Source organism: Anomalospiza imberbis, chromosome 10 (genome assembly GCF_031753505.1).
Source record: "Anomalospiza imberbis isolate Cuckoo-Finch-1a 21T00152 chromosome 10, ASM3175350v1, whole genome shotgun sequence".
NCBI lineage: Eukaryota > Metazoa > Chordata > Aves > Passeriformes > Viduidae > Anomalospiza > Anomalospiza imberbis.
The window spans coordinates 19020165-19038526 of NC_089690.1; the positions used below are offsets into that span (position 1 = coordinate 19020165).

General features: G+C 39.7%; 1 protein-coding gene across 2 annotated transcripts in view; it reads left to right on the forward strand.

Annotated features, from left to right (window-relative positions):
- SPSB4 (splA/ryanodine receptor domain and SOCS box containing 4) overlaps positions 1 to 18362 on the forward strand; it is a 162507-nt gene that overhangs the window by 37282 nt on the left and 106863 nt on the right. The gene's annotated exons all lie outside the window — the stretch shown is intronic.

Genomic DNA, 18362 nt, shown 5'->3' on the forward strand with positions numbered 1-18362 from the left:
GGATGGTGTGGCTGGACAGTGCCCAGGCAGAAAGGGACCTGGGGGTGCTGGTTGACAGTTGGCTGAACATGAGCCAGCAGTGTGCCCTGGTGGCCAAGAAGGCCAATGGCTCCTCGCCTGTATCAAGAATAGTGTGGCCAGCAGGAGCAGGGAGGTCATTCTCCGTCTGTACTCAGCACTGGCGAGGGCACACCTGGAGTGCTGTGTCCAGTTCTGGGCCCCTCAGTTTAAGAACAATGTTGAGACGCTTGAGCGCGTTCAGAGGAGGGCAACGAGGCTGGTGAAGGGCTTGGAACACAAGCCGTATGAGGAACGACTGAGGGAGCTGGGGTTGTTTAGTCTGGAGAAAAGGAGATTCAGAGGTGGTCTTGTCGCTCTCTAAAACTTCCAGAAGGGTGGTTATAGTCAGGTGGGGGTTGACCTCTTTCACCAGGCAGCAACTGACAGAACAAGAGGACACAGTCTCAAGCTGCGCCAATGGAAATATAGGTTGGATATTAGGAAAAAGTTTTTTACAGAAAGGGTGATAAAGTACTGGAATGAACTGCCTGGGGAGGTGGTGGAATCACCGTCCCTGGATGTGTTTAAAAAAAGACTGGATATGGCACTCGATGCCATGATCTAGTTGAGGTGCTAGGGCATGGGTTGGACTCTATGATCTTGAAGGTCTCTTCCAACCCAGACATTCTATGAATTCTGTGAATCCTAATCTAGGTAATTTAGTTCAGCTCTGACATTTCTGCTTTAGGCACTGATTGGAAATTTATGGTTTATGTCACAACCAGCCATCTAAGCTGCCTAATTTTGATCTTGATATGTCAATGATCAACATCTTTTGGTTTGTTTTGCCCTTGAAATTGAAACCTCTTTACTCTGCCTGTTTTTTAACTAATTAATATTTTCCATCTTCCAAAATGATTATGCTTACTATGGAGTAATGAGGAACTGGACCTTTTGTAAGGCAAATCCAGATTAATTTGAAATGTTTATAAAAGCTGTGGGGTTTATTCCTAGTTCTTCTTATCAGGTGAAGAAGTTTTCTGGAAATCTCTCACATATTTTACCAAGAGTCAAACTTATGGGAAAAACAGTGTGACATGCCATATGAAGCACCAGGCTTCACAGTGGAAGGATGAAAGACAACAGACATAAACTGAAACAAAACAGGTGTAGATTGGATAAAATCTCTCTTTTTTTTTTTTTTTCTTTTTTTTTTAATATATGAGAGTGAGGCAGTGAAACAAGTTGCTTAGAGACATTCTGCAGTCTCCATTCTTTGAGAGTTTCAAGGCTCGACTTCATAAACGTTGAGCAACCTGATCTGACCTCATAACTGACCCTGCTTTGAGCAGGAGTTTGGATTAGAGACTTCAGGTCTCTTTAGGGTGATTTTTGTGCCAAGTCATCCAGTTGCTCTGACAGACACACAAACACAGCCTTTTTTATATACAAGGAACATGTATGTATGTTGCATAGGAAACACACAGTCTGAAAATCAAAACCTGCGTGAAAGAGCTGTGCCTGAGACACTTCAGTAGAATGTGCAGTTAAAATTGTACCTATTTGGGAAATATCTCTAACAGATAATTGCTTCCCCTTACTGCTGTCCATTTTTGGGAGCTTTTCTGCTTTTTGTTGCCTTAAAGACTTTAAAGTTATCTTCATCCTTCTTCATCCTTTCTTGCCCGCTTGATCAGATGTAGAAGCAACTGTCTCAGAATTGGTTGCTACTTGGTTGCTACATTCCAGCTTGAGGCTCTTTTTCATTGTATGAAAAGGTTAAAATAAATATTCTGGGATATGCCTGAGAAACTACATTTATATATTGAAGCTGTTCCTGTGCAACAAATAAGGCAAGAATTAACAAACTCAAAGGTACAAGATATAAATGTCTGATAAGATGATTACAAAACTGGAAAGCAAGCTTAAGAGCATCTCTTTACTAGAAAGAATGTGGTCTCAACTAGCGTTGAAGGGCTTATTTCTAACTCTCAGAGCTTAGAATTTCTTGGTTTGCTTGGAAGAAATATTTTTCTATTCATAGACTTTTTTTTTCCCCCATTACATGTCTCTGGTCATTATTTACAACCAAGTTCCTACTAACTCTTTGTTTAGCTGCTCTGATTCTGCTGCTGCTGGGAGAGTTAAGCTCTAAGGTAGGTTGAGAAATTCTGTTTTAAACTTTTGAATAGGGAAGACCAGTGGAATGGTAGTGGAAAAGGAGCAGGAGGTAACAAAATACAGTGATGTTTACAACTCTCAAGTTTGGTTGTTTGCAATGCAAGCCTGACAACTTAACTGGTCCAGTAAAAACAAAAAAGCTTCAAATGAATGAATTCTTCAGCAGGCATACCAAACCAAGCATCCAAACAAAAACTGACCAACTGAAAATAAACCCACATTTCTTAATGCTCCTTTGACCCAGAGCAGCTGCAGTGGTAGTAGAAAAGCTCTGCAGGGGCTTGGCCTCTGACTTGCACAAATGTCAGGCTGCAGAGAGAGTAATGTTGGAGGAAACCTGTCCTCCTTCCCATTTCACAAATCCAAATCCCTTGTTTAGCTTTACATTTACTTACTTAGATATATATATATATATATATATATTATAAACTCAAAGTTCATCCCAAAATCAGAAATCTAGTTTCAGGTTGCCCCATGAATACCCCCAAACAGTGTTGGGATTCCCAGGTAGAGCCCCTTCTGTAAGCTTAGAGTTGTTTATTCTCATATTAAGTAAAGCTTTAATTTATACTGATTAAGAAAGTCTAGCCCCTCCTCTAATGCAGATGTGTAAGGTTGTTCTGAATTTTCTGTAATGGCTGGGCAGATTCAGACCCACGTGTCTCAGGTTCAATTGTGTTGCTTAAATCCACAATAGAAAAACCTTGCTAGCCAGCAGGAAAGCAAATATTCAAAGGTCTGGGAGCTCTATAGAGAACACTGACCATAATGCACTGTAAATTAATTTAAAATCACGTAATATCAAACATAAAGGGAATGTATACACAAGTTATTACTCATCTATAATGATATTTGATGTCTTTCCATCCTGGTGCTTGGATGAGATTGATTCTTATTTTGCAAAGATGTGAAGGCCTCACTAGCAAAGAATTCATAGAAATCCAGAAAGCACTAATATGAACCTGGGAAGAATAGAAGCAGTGCCTTCAAAGTACTCTTGTTATCTGTGTTTACCTGAGCTTGGCAGGTCCAGTGCCCTGTGCTCAGTTGTAGCTTCCAGGGGTGAGAATTCGGTGCCTTCAGTTGTCAGCTGTGAGCACTTCTCTCTATTCTTTTCTGACCATTCTTTTTTGCCTTTATTATGCTAAAAAGATTTACTTTTTAAAGCTTTTAACTAAGAAGAACATACTTCATAGAGAAATGGTAATTTTAAGGCCAGCTGAAAAGGCTGACAAAAGTCCTAAAACTGCCACATGGCCTCTCCCTTCCTTTGTACAGGTTGCAATTTGGCCTTTAGGGAAAGGCCAGCATTTGCAAAGAACCCTTAGGGTCTTATCTGTGGATGGGACCCCTGAGTGATTCTGGGTGTGGGCTGCTTGCACCAAACTCCTGTGCCCAGTGGGGAGATGGATGAACAGTGTCTGTGCTTGGGCTGCTTGTGGGATAACATCCTCTGTGCACACAGCTGACTGTCAGCAGTGATCAGACACCTTGTGGGATCTGAGCCCCACCTTCCATGTTCGTGTCACTGCTGGGAATGTAATTGCATTATAGTGCAAAGGAAAAAAATCCTGTGGTGTTTGATTTGAGGATGGTTTGAAGAAAACTGATTAAAGCACAGCTGATGCTGGGGTTTTGTTATAAACTTGTGTGAAATGCCCATGATGTTATTTGGGAAATAGAATGCAATGCTGAGTTAAAAAAAAAAAAAAAAAAATAAAAAAAAAAAAAAAACAAAAAAAAACAAAAAAAAAAAAAAAAAAAAAAAAAAAAAACAAAAACACCAAAACACAGAAAGGAAACAAACTATTAATACTAGAAATAGAAAACAAAGAGGAAAAGGACACAAAAGAGACACTTTTCTTCCATGCCACTTCTTCAAAGTGATTCTTCTTTATGCCATCTGATATAATTTTGGCACTGGCTGAGGTGATGTTTCTAGCAAAGCACTTCACTCTGTGTTTTCTTTTTTCCCTTTTTCATTTCTGATTGACAGTCCCACCAAGAAATAACAATGAAAAGGACTTTTATGGGATTAGATAGAGGCAGTTAAATTTCCTGGGGCACAAGTGTCTGGATAATCCTGGCTGAAATATAAAGGACCTCTTCTGGTGAATAATTAGAGAAAATGTCCCCAAAGTATCTTTAATTGGTATAGCATAAAAACATGTATTAACAGAGATTAAAGATATTTTTGCTATGTCTCCAGATAAGTGAGTAATCTGTTGTATTTTACTTGCATTGGATAGTAACTTTTATTATCGGTTCACTTTAGTGGCAATAGTGACTCAGTAACTGACAAAATTATTAAATGAGTAATAAGGTGAATTTTCATTTTATGGCATGACTTGTATTCTTGTATTTTCCTTCATGTTCTTCCTCTATAGTTAAGGGTGTTTTGTTTTGCTTTATTTGTTTTTTTAACTCTCAGGAGAAAACATAAAAAGGATGTGTATGACTGGCATTAATTTGTGTTCATGATCTGGATTGCTAGGAGATAAGAAGCTCTTTGTTCCTATCAATTGGAAAGTGTGCAGAGGAACAGCTACAGAATTAAGCTATGCAGCATTCACCTCCCTCATGTGCCAGTCTGTTGTGTGCTGGGAATCAGCCTCAGGGCTCGAACAGGAGGAGGTAAAGCCGCCTCAGGAAACCAAACACTTTTCTGTGTTGATCTGCTGGTACTTACAGAAGAACTTTCTGAGGAGGCTGGGGCAAAGGAAGTTCAGTTCTTGCAATATTGTGTAGTCAGAGAACAGCCAGTTCATGAGCTCTGGAAATAACAAGTATGTCTCATGGTGTGGGGAAGCCTGTGTGTTTGCAGCCTCTCGGGGCTACTGGGAGAAAAGCAGCACCAAATCAACTGTGCTGAGGGGGCTGCCCAGGAGCCTTGAGTGCAGTCCACAGGACAGGGGTATTGCATGCTGAATCCTCACTGTATCGTTGGGGTTTCACTTGGGTTCTCATGTTGAGCTGAGTTTGGACAGGTTTTTTGTCCTTTGCAGAATGAGTCTTGCCTTGGTCTTGCTGACTTTATGCTGTATGCATCTGAAGCTGCCCATTTTCTTTGTTTCTGTGGCTTGTGGTAGCTGCACTGTAACTTTCTGTTGGGGAAAGAGGAAGAGAAATTACAGTCTGCCTGATCTTGATGGAAGCAACATGCTTTGGTGCTTGCCAGTTTGAACGGTGTCAGCCAGGCATCAGCACATGTCAGAATCACAGTTCAGAACCATTGTCCTAGGATAATTCATTACCATGATAGCTGTAAGCTTACACACTGCTCTGCCAAAAGGAAAAATGTAACATTTACAAAGAGAAATCATATGGAAAATAAGTGCTTATAAGAAAAAAAAAAATCTGTAATTTTTTACAACAGTGTTTAAAGTATTTTTGGAAAGTCTAGATATGTTGTGACAAAGTGTTTATGTCAAGGTTACTTCTTTGTGTGATGTGTAGTCATACATTTACTTATGTGCTGAAATAAGTTTTGTGTCTTTAAAGTTTTAGTTTTATTAAAGAAAAGCATGTTCCTTTGAAAAAATATAAATATGCTCCCTTTGTCTGATATCTTGGCAGTGCACATTCTCTGTCCATCTCGTTCTCACTGAGAATTGTCCCTTCTCTTCAGTGTGGCTATTTTGGTTCTGCTGAGACTGCCTTATACCAATGAACAATTTATAAAGACCACAGAACAAGTTTGAGGGGATTTATGTGTGTTGGGAAAGTTCTGGGGTTCTGCTGAAAGAAAAAGTTATTTTGTAACTTCCATATTACAACTCACAGTACTTAGTTTCCATTGCTGCCTATTTAATTAGATCTACAGATAACATATACCAAATTAATCTATTTCTGATGAGGCCATGATTCCTTAGTGCTCTCAGAGCATTTGTGCTGCCTGTTGCTTTTTACCCACACTCATTTTCAGCCTTTCAGCCTGTGCTTCTGCTGTTTTTCCAGGAAGACCTGAATCCATTTGCCTTTCTGTAACAGCAGAGGAAGTAGAGGGTATGAGCACTGTGATGGTGGGGGCATTAACTGAGCTATTGCACAGAGAGCCTCTGCAGAGGTGTTGGAAGCACTTGGAGCCTTCCACAGTTGGGTGGTCTGTGAAGCAGCCCACTGAGAGCCCGAGCTCTCGGTGGGAAAGGAAAGAATGCAATTACAGCCTAATTAGAAATCCAGATTCTCTTCTGCAAAATGTGTAGTTTCTTTTTCTGCCACAAAAGTGACCTTTAAGGCACTTAAAAACAAATGCTCCAGCAAAGAAATGACATAGTTCAGAATAGCCAGTAACCACTGGTTAGGTTTTCTGTTTGATTCATCTCTGCAATCTCCAACCACTTGCCTAGTGGCTACTCTGATGGGAAAATAGGGCCCAGTCATTACAAATGTCTCCCATAAAACCTCTTTGACATGAGTATGTTCCAAGGAAAAAGTTATTTTTTTCCTTTCCTCCTTCCTGCACCCCTGAAATGAGCATATTCTGACTATAAGAAACTTTTTTTAATATCATAACACCTATAACTAGCAGTTGCTGAGTGCTTTTTTTGTTGAGGAGTGAAGTAGTGTGCTCTGAGCAATGTGGGAACTGGCCTTTCTGGAGAAGAGGCAGTCACTTGTGAACATGATTAATGACAAATCCATTCTGTGATGCTGATTGGGTACTTGCTTCGGGTGATGTCTAAGGAATTTATAAGTGGGTAAAAACAGTTTGCAGAAAGATCAATTTACTAAATTGATCTAGCAGAGGTTTTTTCTTAAACTTACTACATGTTTTAGGATTGCAGGAAAGCATCTCTCCTCAAATGTGTTGTTAGATTCCTAGTGGAAATACTTGTCAGATATTCACAGTCAGATTTCATACCTGATTTCATCTCCACATAACTGTTAACTAGAGTTTATTGATTATCTATGTTAATTATATATTTCAAAATGTCAATTCCCTTACTGCAGAGTTCTCAGATCATTTGGAAGCTTTATTTTTCCATTGACTTAGTCATGTCTCTTGAATATAACCGAGGAAAGCAGGAAGCAGCATGGAGCTGTGTGAATAGCTCACACCAAGCAATATTTGACCTTGGGGTATCTTTTCTTTCCTTGCAGTGACGGTTTCACTGTCAAGGGATGAATTGTCCATGAGTCCTGTTAGAACCAAGCTGTGGATAATGAATGTCCACAGCAGAGAATGACTCAATACTTCCCAATGGGTGATACAGGAAAGAACAAAATAAATGAAGATGATGTGCTGTAAGGCCTAGGCTCTCCAATGTGAGTCAGCTACAACTGCCTTGGGCTTCTATTTTAGTATCCTTTTAAATCATCTGTTCCTCTGCTGAGATCCTTTACAGTAATGCAAACAGACTTTGTGAGCTGGGCCCTCTAAACTGACCTGAGATGGGGAAAGATTGCTGCCTAAACTGGGACAGGGTTGCACTTATGTGTTTGGAAGAAATAGTGCTGATGAAATTAAGTTATAACTTTTTTTTTTACATAAACATGGGTATTTTGCCACTATGTCCATGATTGATATACTTCATATTGATAACTGATTTTTGGGGGAAGATAAAATCGAACTTATTAAAATACTTCAAGGCAAAGATGAGCACATCATCTGAATGCCACTGGGGCAGGTTGGGAACAGAGACAGCAGCAATCCCAAGCAGTAGAAGAATCACGGGAAACAGGAACCTACAGTATTTGTGAAGTCATTTAACCTACTTCCCTGCCCCAGGGCAGGGTTAAATTCATCTGGTGCAGTTTCAAAGTGATGCATTAAATGTTCATTTACACAGCTAGGCAGAATTTTGCTTGGGTTACAGAACTAGCTAGTGAATACAGACTGGAGGGAAGGAACCTCTGCTCAGAAGACTGGTCTGGAATTCGATACCTGTCAAGCCAATTCAGTAATCCATCAAATCATTCAGGTCATTCTTTCTCCATTGTACTGTGTGCAGTGTACAGAAAAGTACTGAGCAGGCTGCAAGCACCTCTTGGAGCACTCAGATCAATGGGGCCATACAAAGACACGAACTCTAGTTCTTTAAAAACCAGCATAGCCCGGGGGCAATGTATGTGATTTACCAGGCCCTGCTGGTGGGACTGTGCTGCTCTGTTTACCTGGCACTGGGAGCTCAGGTGTCGTTTTACTGTTCTTTATTACACGATGCGGGTGTGTTCTGTCCAGTACCGGGAATCCCAGGAGAACAAGGTTTGTAAAGCAGCTCACACACAGAGGCACCTACGTGCACAACCACACAAATACTTGCTCATCACAGGTACCTACATATGTTCTGTTTGTCTCTGCCTCCCTGAACGTGGGCAGTCACCAGAGCATTTGTCCCTGTGCTGCTGGCTTTTTATTATTCCAGTAGATGTCCCATCTGTGAAATAAAAGTAGCTTTCTCCTATGTCGCTGTAGTGATTGCGACGTACATGGTGACAGGGAGTGTAAAATACCCCCAGGAGATAAAAGTTCAGAAAATCCATACCGGTGTGAGAGCTCTCTTGGGTCATTTGTCCCTCTGCTTGTCTGAAGTTATTGCCGATTTATATCATCCTGATGGAATCGTCAAGTCTGGGTTGGGAATAACAGATGAGTCTAGCATGGCTAAAAGGAGTCTTGCAGCTCGAAGCTGTCCACCAACTCTCCCCAGTTCAGTCCCAGCAGTGACCCCAGCCCCGCACAATGCCAGTGTCCTGTTTCCCTTCTGCCGTCGGTTCCTCTCATCCATCCGCTCTCTGGGTTTGCATTGTGTCAGGCTCACAGGCAGCTTAGAGGAGTGTTTGATCTCTGGTTTTTCAATGTGTGACACTTTTCCTAAGGCTCTCACAAGGAACACAGAAAGGTGCCTGCTCATCCGTAACACATCTGAGCTAGCGGGGGCCAGGCTCGTTAGGACCTGTTAACAGGGACAATGCTCATTTGCCTTTCTAAGGGTAAATGTGGAGAGCTGTGTTGGAGTTTGGGTGGTTTGGAGTGTTTTGTTTTGAATTCTCTGCTCATACCAGCCTGGTTTAGCTTCTTTATATTGCTTTTTCAGCAAAGAAACTAAAACAATATCGACCCGGGTACTCAAACTACTAAGTGGCTTTGAATCTGTTTATTGAAGTCTGCTCAGTTTGACCAGAATCTGAGGCTCTTCTGCGCTAAATCAAAATACTTTTAATTAGTATCTTTTTTCTTCTGTACTCACTTGTTTTAGCTTCTTGCTGTTACAATGTGTTAATATATGTGTTGTGTCGGACCCTATAAAAATCCCTTTTTTGAGAGTTTTAAAGATGACACTACTCTATGAAACTGTAGTATGCTTTAATCACATTTTTCTCCTCTTAATCAGCCGTTATGGGTTCTGCCAGACGGTCAGATTACTGTCACCATTCGTCCAGAAATCTGCCTGTGTTCTTTATCCTCTTTTCCTAAATCAGGGTACCCTCTTCTATTTCATATTTATGTAACGCTCGTCTTTCAGAGACCTGTCCTTTTCCAGCATTATTTTCTCTCCTAAACCCAAATAGAAACACCCCCACACCCACACACCACCCCGTGCTGGTGATGGCCCATTAAGCACCACGGACACCAGTAAATTCAGCATATGCCAGCAGTTTGCTGCAGTTATTCCTCAGTCTGATGAGAGCAGAGCTTGCCAGCCTGGTCCTTGCATTGCAGAAACTCTTCTGTTACTCACTAGAGCTGCAGCTTTCCTCTCAGGCTGAATTTAGGTTCGAATGTCTTCTCTCCTCTCAGCCTTTTTAATCAGACATCATAAAGTACATTAGTAAATGACTTGCTTTCCCAGTTCCACGACTAATGAGCACAGGGCAGAGCAGTGAGTCTCCTAAAAGCTCGCTGGTGAATGGATTGATTTCAATCCCCTTGGAAAGACTATGTTGTAACGGTGCCAAGTGAGGCATCTCATTCTGCCAAATTCATTTAACCGCAGGCAGTTCTTGCAGGAGCCACGTTCTCACCTGACACCCTGGTACAGACTGGCAATGGCAGCAATATTAGGAGGTGCACTGGAAGGAGCTTAGACCCTGATCCTGTCTACAACTCCCTGTGAGAGAACAGATTTGTCAGCAGACAGACAAGGTTTATGTGTTGCATCAGTAATTAATGTGTTCCCCTGGGTTTTAAGAAAGTATCCGTGGACAATTCTGCTCTATTTTTTTTTAACCGAAGTCATATAAGCAACACATTTAGATATTTTTTAATATGCCTCCAGTCTCAAAAAAAAAAAACCCCAAACAACAAAACAACACAAACCCTGCCAAACCAACTCACAACAGCAATAAAACGCCACCAAAAACCTTTAACAAAAGTAATAGAGTTTTGAGATAATTTGTAAGCCTACAAAAGGTGTGAAAGTGGGATTGTGGAGGGGGTTTTCTTTGTATTTGTATATTTTTGGTTGTTTATTTACATTTATCTAAAAACTAGGATTATTTAAATTTGTTTTTAATTTTTAAACTATACACTGAAAGCAAATCTTGAAATCAAAGACAGAATTCCACACCTTTTGCTAGTTGCCATTATATTCTAGGCTAGTCAGAGTAAGGTAGGGAAATCTCTGGAGAGATTGTGCAAATCCTAGCTCTCAATGTGTCTGAGTGAGATGTAAAATAATAAACCTGATTTTTTTGTGTCTTGGTGATGAGTAAGACTTCAAGACTAGTTTATAATAGATAGAAGTTTACTTTTTTTCCTATGCTTATAATATCTTTATTTCCTATATGGGCACAATCTTGAGTTTCAATTCTTTTCCCTGACTCAGTACAGGCAATTCATTTCTCATATTTATACTTGCAAGCCTCAAGGATTTACATACTTTTCTGGGAAACACAAACCAGCTCCAGGCTAACAAATGTTTGTGGACCTTAACACTACTTAAAGAACAGATGATAAAAAATAGAAGTAAAATAAAACATCCATCTTGGCTATTTCACTATAAGATCTCATGGAATTTGTGGCATGACTCAGCATCTTTGAGCATTTGGATCTGAAAGTACTGCATCACCCAGAATATGTCCATGAATCAAAAGATGACAATTAAGAACAATAAAGAAAACCTCCTAAACTGTTAATTTAATTTGTACTTCATGTTTGAATTTTAAAATTCCCTTTTGTAGTGGCAAAGAAAGTGGTCGGGAAACATTTGAGGGCATAGTGGATCTTGGCAAAAATAATCCTGCTCTCCCTTTTTTAAAACACATTGACCCCAAAAAAGGCTAAAACCATGTAAGGAGTTTTAGCTTATGAGCAGCGTTCTTGTTCCCTGTATGACATTTATTATCACCCTGTGCATTGCCTTTCCATGGAAATCCTCCAGAAATATTTATATTAGTAAAGAGGTTAATAAAGGATGAACTCCTTCCTAGCAGGCAATGTGTTAGCAGCAACAATTTTGCTGTTACCAAGTATTTTTAAAATTTAAATTAATGCAAATATATGAAGTAGGTAAAATAAACCATATTTTTTTTCATATGCTATTCTTTTTCACGTATAGTTTTTCCTATACTACTTCTGACATTCCCTCACCTTTTTAAAAGTTTTCCTAAAAAAAAATTTAAAAAAATAAAAGGATAGTGTCAGGAAAATCAGTAATCTGCAAACGCCAGAGGTTTACATCCAAAAAGGAGTGAGAGGAGTCCTTCAACTTTATTTGAATAAAGGGAGAGGGTCTATTGGGCCACATGCCCGCGGGCTTTTCTCTCTCGAGGTTTCAGAGGCGCAGCCTCCCTTTTATCCTAAACCCCTGGCTGTGTGCTGCCCTCTTCCTTTCCCCATCAGCTGAGCTGCTAGCAAGGTACAGCCTTCCCAAACCACTGACCTCATATTCCTCCCTTGAACCTGGCATTTCACCCCAAAGTTCAGCTTTGTGCAGACCCTCGTCTGTTCCAGGAGCCCAAACTGTAAGGAACCTGCCCCCCAAAGTCAGTAGAGACATTAATACCCATTCCTTCACCCATCCAATTGTTTGTAAAGACATTAGCACACATCTCTCCTCTCAATAGCACATGGGATAATTTGCCCTGATTTTCTCCCCTAAACATGTGTATGTGCAGTTTCTTAGCGGTTAAATCACACTAGCTACCCTTTGTGTGAACTTTCACTGGGCCCAGATGAAATCAGGAAGAACAATGAAAGTCCTGGAAGCTACAGATTATTTCTTATTGATTGCTCTCATTTGAGAGCCCCAGGGGGTCTACAGCTTTATCCTGGAGACAGTTTTATCCATGTCTATCTTCAACTTCTGGGAAAAGTTATTTTGTCCTGTGGCTGGAAATGTGACAACGTGTGGTGCTCCTGTGGCTTAATTTTACATATATGTAAAATATATTCAGCGGAATGTAGGTCATGCTCTCCGAACTGGCAAAGGACTCAGGGGAGGAAAGGGTTAAGAAGTGTGCTTTACCCAGGCCACAGACAAGCTGCAGCACTCCTATCTCCCCCTTAGTCTGATCCAGATAGTGAGGGACAGGGAGAGGTGTCAGCCTCTGCCAGGGGTAACACACAGAATCCTCCTCGGCTCTTGCTGACTTGTGAGGAGGCTGAGGAGCCCCAGCCAAGGGAACACAGAGGAGGGACGACCTCCAGACCAAAACTGGGCACTGGGGGACATTTAAGAAGCAGCTGAGGTTTATTTACATTAAGACCTGTGGAAGAGAGCTGGGTGTTTTGCATGCACTGAGGCAGCACTTGATAGTTGGCACTTCTTTATTCCGTTCTTTTCATGCTTCTAAGAATTATGAGGTGATAAAGCAGCCCACATGTACCTAAAACAGCATCATCTGCACTAAAAGAAATCATATGAACTACTCATCCCTTTTTGGGCACAGTGCACCTGGATTGCTGCAGTGGTGGCTGCAGGGTGATCAGCTGGCAAATTGGCTGTCCATGTGCTGCATGCTAGGGGCTGAAGGAGTGCTACCTGGACTGCTCAAATGGATGGACACGTCTAAAGGAAACTTTTCAGAGTTACAGAATTTTTGGTTTATATCAGGAGATTTCTAATCCCTCGCAGGTTTGACAACTGTTACTTCCCCAGAAGTTTAAGTAGCAGTTCAAGTCATGAGATGTATAAACCAAGGAAGGAAAATGAAGACATAGGTGAGGAGGGGAAGATAGGAATTCTTGAAGTAAGGGGGAAATTATCCTTGTGTGTGTGTGTACAGACTCTTTGTTTTATTGCTAGCCATTTTTGCAACAAGCAGATTTACAAAGAGCTCATTGGTGATGTGGTGTGCTGCAGCAATTGGGATGTTCAAGATGTAGAATACGGAGTGTGGAAGATCAGACAGCCACAGAAGCTGAGCTGGGTAGTGCTGCAGAGCTCCTGGCCCTGGTACAGTGGAAGCTGTGGGAGAGATAAACTCAAGGCAAGGACAAAAATGAAGACACCATGTTTGGTCACCGACCCCTCTGAGGAGAGAAGATGTAACAAGGACATTGCTGGCACAAAAGAATGTGACAGGGACTCGATAACAGAAAAGATTGTGTTACTAAGGGAACAGGGGCAAAGGGGTCCGAGTGGAAAGTTTTGTACGGAAGTTAGAGAGCTATAAATATGGGTGATTAGTGTCATAAACTGGCTTTGCTTGCAGAGCATGGCCCGTGTCTGTCAATCCCTGCAGTGGAGCACAGAGCAGCATGCAGCAGTAGTCTCACTGCTGGGGCAAAGGACTGAGCTGTGAGGAGCCGACTGTGTTCAGAGTTTTTTGGGTCGGGCCAGGGGTTGGGCTTGGTGGTTCTTAACACCACCCATTGATCAGGTAGAACATGCCACAAAGCTTGTTTATTATGCTTTTCTCCATCAAACAAAATAGTGCCTATAGAGGTGAATAATGACTTCCAAATTAATCTTGCACTGGCCAGTTTGCTCAGATGTTTATTTGGAAAAAAAAAAAAAAAGACCAACACTTCAGTAATTTTTGTTACTAAAACAGAGCCTGGACTGGTTTCAGGTGCATCCCCTGGTTTACTAAGTATTGGGTTTGTGACAAACAAAGCCCACTCCTCAGATAAAATTTAAAGAAAATTAAATAAGGGACAGTAGAGGACAAATTCAATAAAGCAAAAGGAATAGTGCTGGGTGCTTAGCTGCAGCTGGGAGCAAAACAGTCAACAGAGCAACACCTCTTATATACCCTGGGTATTGCATCAGCCAAATACATATTAATAAATGATTATATATATTAAAGTATTTTAATATAGTTCCTCCTCTGTCCCTCCACTTCAGAGCATATGCAGCCATCCTCGGTGTGGCCATCTGTTACTTTTTGAAACATTCAACAGGCTTCAATTCTTTCACTGGTTAAATGTTAACATTACAACCACTCCCAGCCAACTCTGGTATCACGACACAACATTTGCATTAAAAGAACTCTAAACTTTAGCAAAACTTCTCTGATAAAAGTCAACATTATAAAACACAGAGTACTCACTCTAACAATTGTGAGAGCCAACACTGTAATATATTTATCACAGGTTGCTTGCTGAATTTTCCATGTAGGAGGAATTAAAAGAAAACAATCTTCTCTTTCTCTTCTCTTCCTCTCCTCTCCTTCTTTTCACCAGTCTTAATACCCTTTTATGCTTACAAACCACATATTACATAAAAATAAATGCTAGGGACAAATCTAAGTTTAACATTGTTTTCAATTATACTTTTGCAGGTATTGAGAACCAATACCAATTCTCTCTGAAAGAGTTTTAATTCTTCATGTTCAATTACTGGGGAGATCTGATTGCTCTAAATGAATAATTGCAGTTGGATGTGCAATCTGGAGATGATTGACCGTGCACTTAAAGGGACTCTCAAATGGCAATGGCCACATGCACTCCTTTATGCACGTGAAAGAGGTGTGTAATTACCCACAGTTAATGTGAACATCGGGATTCTTTCTTTCTGAGAGATCTTGAGAATAAATTTTGTAAATATATGATGTTCTTGTGAGTTTTCCCTGTAATTGTTCACAGGAGATACTACAAAATAAATCAGTGTTTGAAATAATAAAACTATAAAGGTCTCCATTCTTCAATACAGATTTTTATACTTCTACTCTTTATACTTAGGTAATACAAATGTTGTCATTTTCTTTATAAATTACTTTCTTTTTGTGAGTCGATTGTGTGTCAGATAATGAGTTATGCCATGGGAAACTAACTCTTAGTTTTCTTTCAGAAAAATCCTACTATTTTTTTCTTTTTTTATGAAATCATACTAGGGCTGACATCTAGCAGGAATGTCTTATGAATTGGGAATTGTTCTCTCCTAGAAATTTTAAACTTTTCTGAAGGAAGTGCATTCATACAATGAAATCCTATTACATTCTGTACAATAATTTTGAAGCAATGTATAAAAATGAATCTGTTTTTAATATATTAATTTTATTAAGTTTTGATAACATACAGCCCTCTGAGGTTTTCTACTGAAAAAGTAAGAAAATTCAAACTTCTCATTAGTATGATTGATAATCTACTTTCTTTTGAATTAAATGTAGTATCTAAAGTCTTTTTTACCTTTTAGTGAAAGTATCAGTAGAAGAGCATGTTGTTTTAGCCTCAATTTTAACTAATATTAATAGAAAGGAAAAATTCTATAAATATCTATGTACTTGAGTCCCACTGAAAATTAATCTGTGTAGAATTACTCAGGTAGTGTTAATATATGGAAAAATAAAAGGAAAAAGAACCCAAATGGACTCCAGTCACCAATTGTGCAGTGTGCTCTTATTTATTTTTAACAGCACATGGTGAACTTAAAAATTGTGGATATGTAGTTACATTACATAATTTGTTCATTTAAATATATTTCTTAATGCATGTTTTAAATTTTTCTTTTTACGCTAAGGACTTTATAGTTTGTCTATACAGATGTTGAAAGTTTAGGCTCAGTTCTACTGGGTTCAGCTGAAGGTGATGAAAGTTGTAGGTATTTTGTAAAGTACTTCCTTAACGGCTCTTTTGTATGTGTGTGTGTATATATATATATGAAGTAGATTCTTTAAATTATTTAAGAATTCAATTTAAAATGCTCCTTTTAAAAATTGGGAATGATATACTGTGGCACTGTTTGTCTAATCTGGGATGTTATTGATTATACCCTGATGCTGACAGAACAGTTTTTCTTCCTTTTGTGGCTTTTTCACCTTCAGAAATTGCACAAGGTGACTCAGATATCCACAGCCACATTCAGTGATATGTAAAATTAATGAATTATAAATCTCCAGGCAGAATCTGAAGTTATAATTAAAAGGAAATGGATAGGGGTTTTTAAAACAAATCTGTAGATATTCTTAGGTAGTCAAACATGTAGAAATTAAGTTCTCTGAGACACAAAATGAATATATTAAAAAATACAGTCTCAGATGGACGTGATTACTGTGTGACATAAATATTCACACTGTTATTAGTACAGACTGCAAATACACAAGTGAAAATCCCTTACCTAGCTGTACTTTTGTGCTTGGGTAGGAATTGTTCTAAATTTAAAATCAACAAACAAATGGAAGAAGTAAACAAGAAAATTATCCAGACTGCCCCAGCCATCTGTTTGAAATACTATATTTGAAATCTATGTAATGGGAGTTACCACTACTTGGTTTTCAGACCAAATGCCATTGTAACTCAGCAAATAAATTAGTAGTTGTGAATTAGTGAATGAATTGTGGCTTTTTTTATCTTTCTATTTCCCCATTGTCCTCAAGCTGAGTGTGGACAACTTCTTGTTTGTTTTGGCTTATATTTGTCATTCACAGGTTATTTCAGCAAATCATTGCTGTTTGGCAAATCATTTGAGTTCCTTACTGTGAAAATTTGCTGTTTGTTTTCTGAAGGTTTGGGCTTCTGTTCCACAGTGAGTTTCATATGTACAGGATCTTCTTTAGTTTGATGCTCTTACATGAAATTTTAGAAAGAGTAATTTAGTGCAATGAGTGTAGAAACCAAAATTGACATCTCAAACCTGTCAGAATTAATGTACATTTCAGTTAAGGTTATGGGACCTTATATATCTACATACAGTTCTTGGAAGAACTGTAGGTTCATGGAGCCTGTACAAAATCAAAGACAGAATTTGTCAGAGGTAAGGAAATGATGCAAAATATTTTCCTCTGTTCACTTATACTCTGAATGATTCTGGAATCACAGGTTATTTTTAAACTCATAAATAAATTATACAAGTGAAAATGCAAAACTCCTCTGTTACACAGCTTTTCTCTGGTATTCTTTTATTTAGAAATAGCAAGGGAAACTTCTTACATGGATCTTTCCCAGCATGCCTGTGGGAGGAAAGATGTGTGCTAATGTCTTCACAAAGAATTAGATGGGTGAAGGAATGGGTATTAATGTCTCTACTGACTTTGGGGGACAGATTCCTTACAGTTTGGGCTCCTGGAACAGACGAGGGTCTGCACAAAGCTGAACTTTGGGGTGAAATGCCAGGTTCAAGGGAGGAATATGAGGTCAGTGGTTTGGGAAGGCTGTACCTTGCTAGCAGCTCAGCTGATGGGGAAAGGAAGAGGGCAGCACACAGCCAGGGGTTTAGGATAAAAGGGAGGCTGCGCCTCTGAAACCTCGAGAGAGAAAAGCCCGCGGGCATGTGGCCCAATAGACCCTCTCCCTTTATTCGAATAAAGTTGAAGGACTCCTCTCACTCCTTTTTGGACGTAAACCTCTGGCGTTTGTGGATTTTGCTGACATCTGCAAAGAGCGGAGCAGTTGGTGTACAGGTGCTGTATCATAGTGCTTCTTATGTCATAGTTAAACTGCTGCATATTTGGGGCTTTGGAGTGTGAAGGTAAGAGTCTGTACAGCTTCATGGGGCCTTAATAAACATTACAATGTATGTTTTGTACCGAGAAACAATAGATTACTCTTTTTTTCTGCAGCAGATGGGGCAAATGGTCAATGGGCTTCACCTCTTTCAGGAATTTGTGGTTTTGTTTAGCATTCTGGTTACATGAAGCAGAGGAATTTCTTTCATTCACGGTTTAAATGGAAAAATACGATTTAAATATTGTGTAGGGATTTTTTTTCTTCTGTGCAAAAGGTGCTTTTAAGACACAGCTTCTTTGGGATGCCTGTTGCTCAGATGCCCTTTTATTGGTATGCACTCAAGCACAGCTACTCTCATGCTCTTACCTGGGGTGTAGTGGTGGCAGAGCTTACAGACAAACTAGAA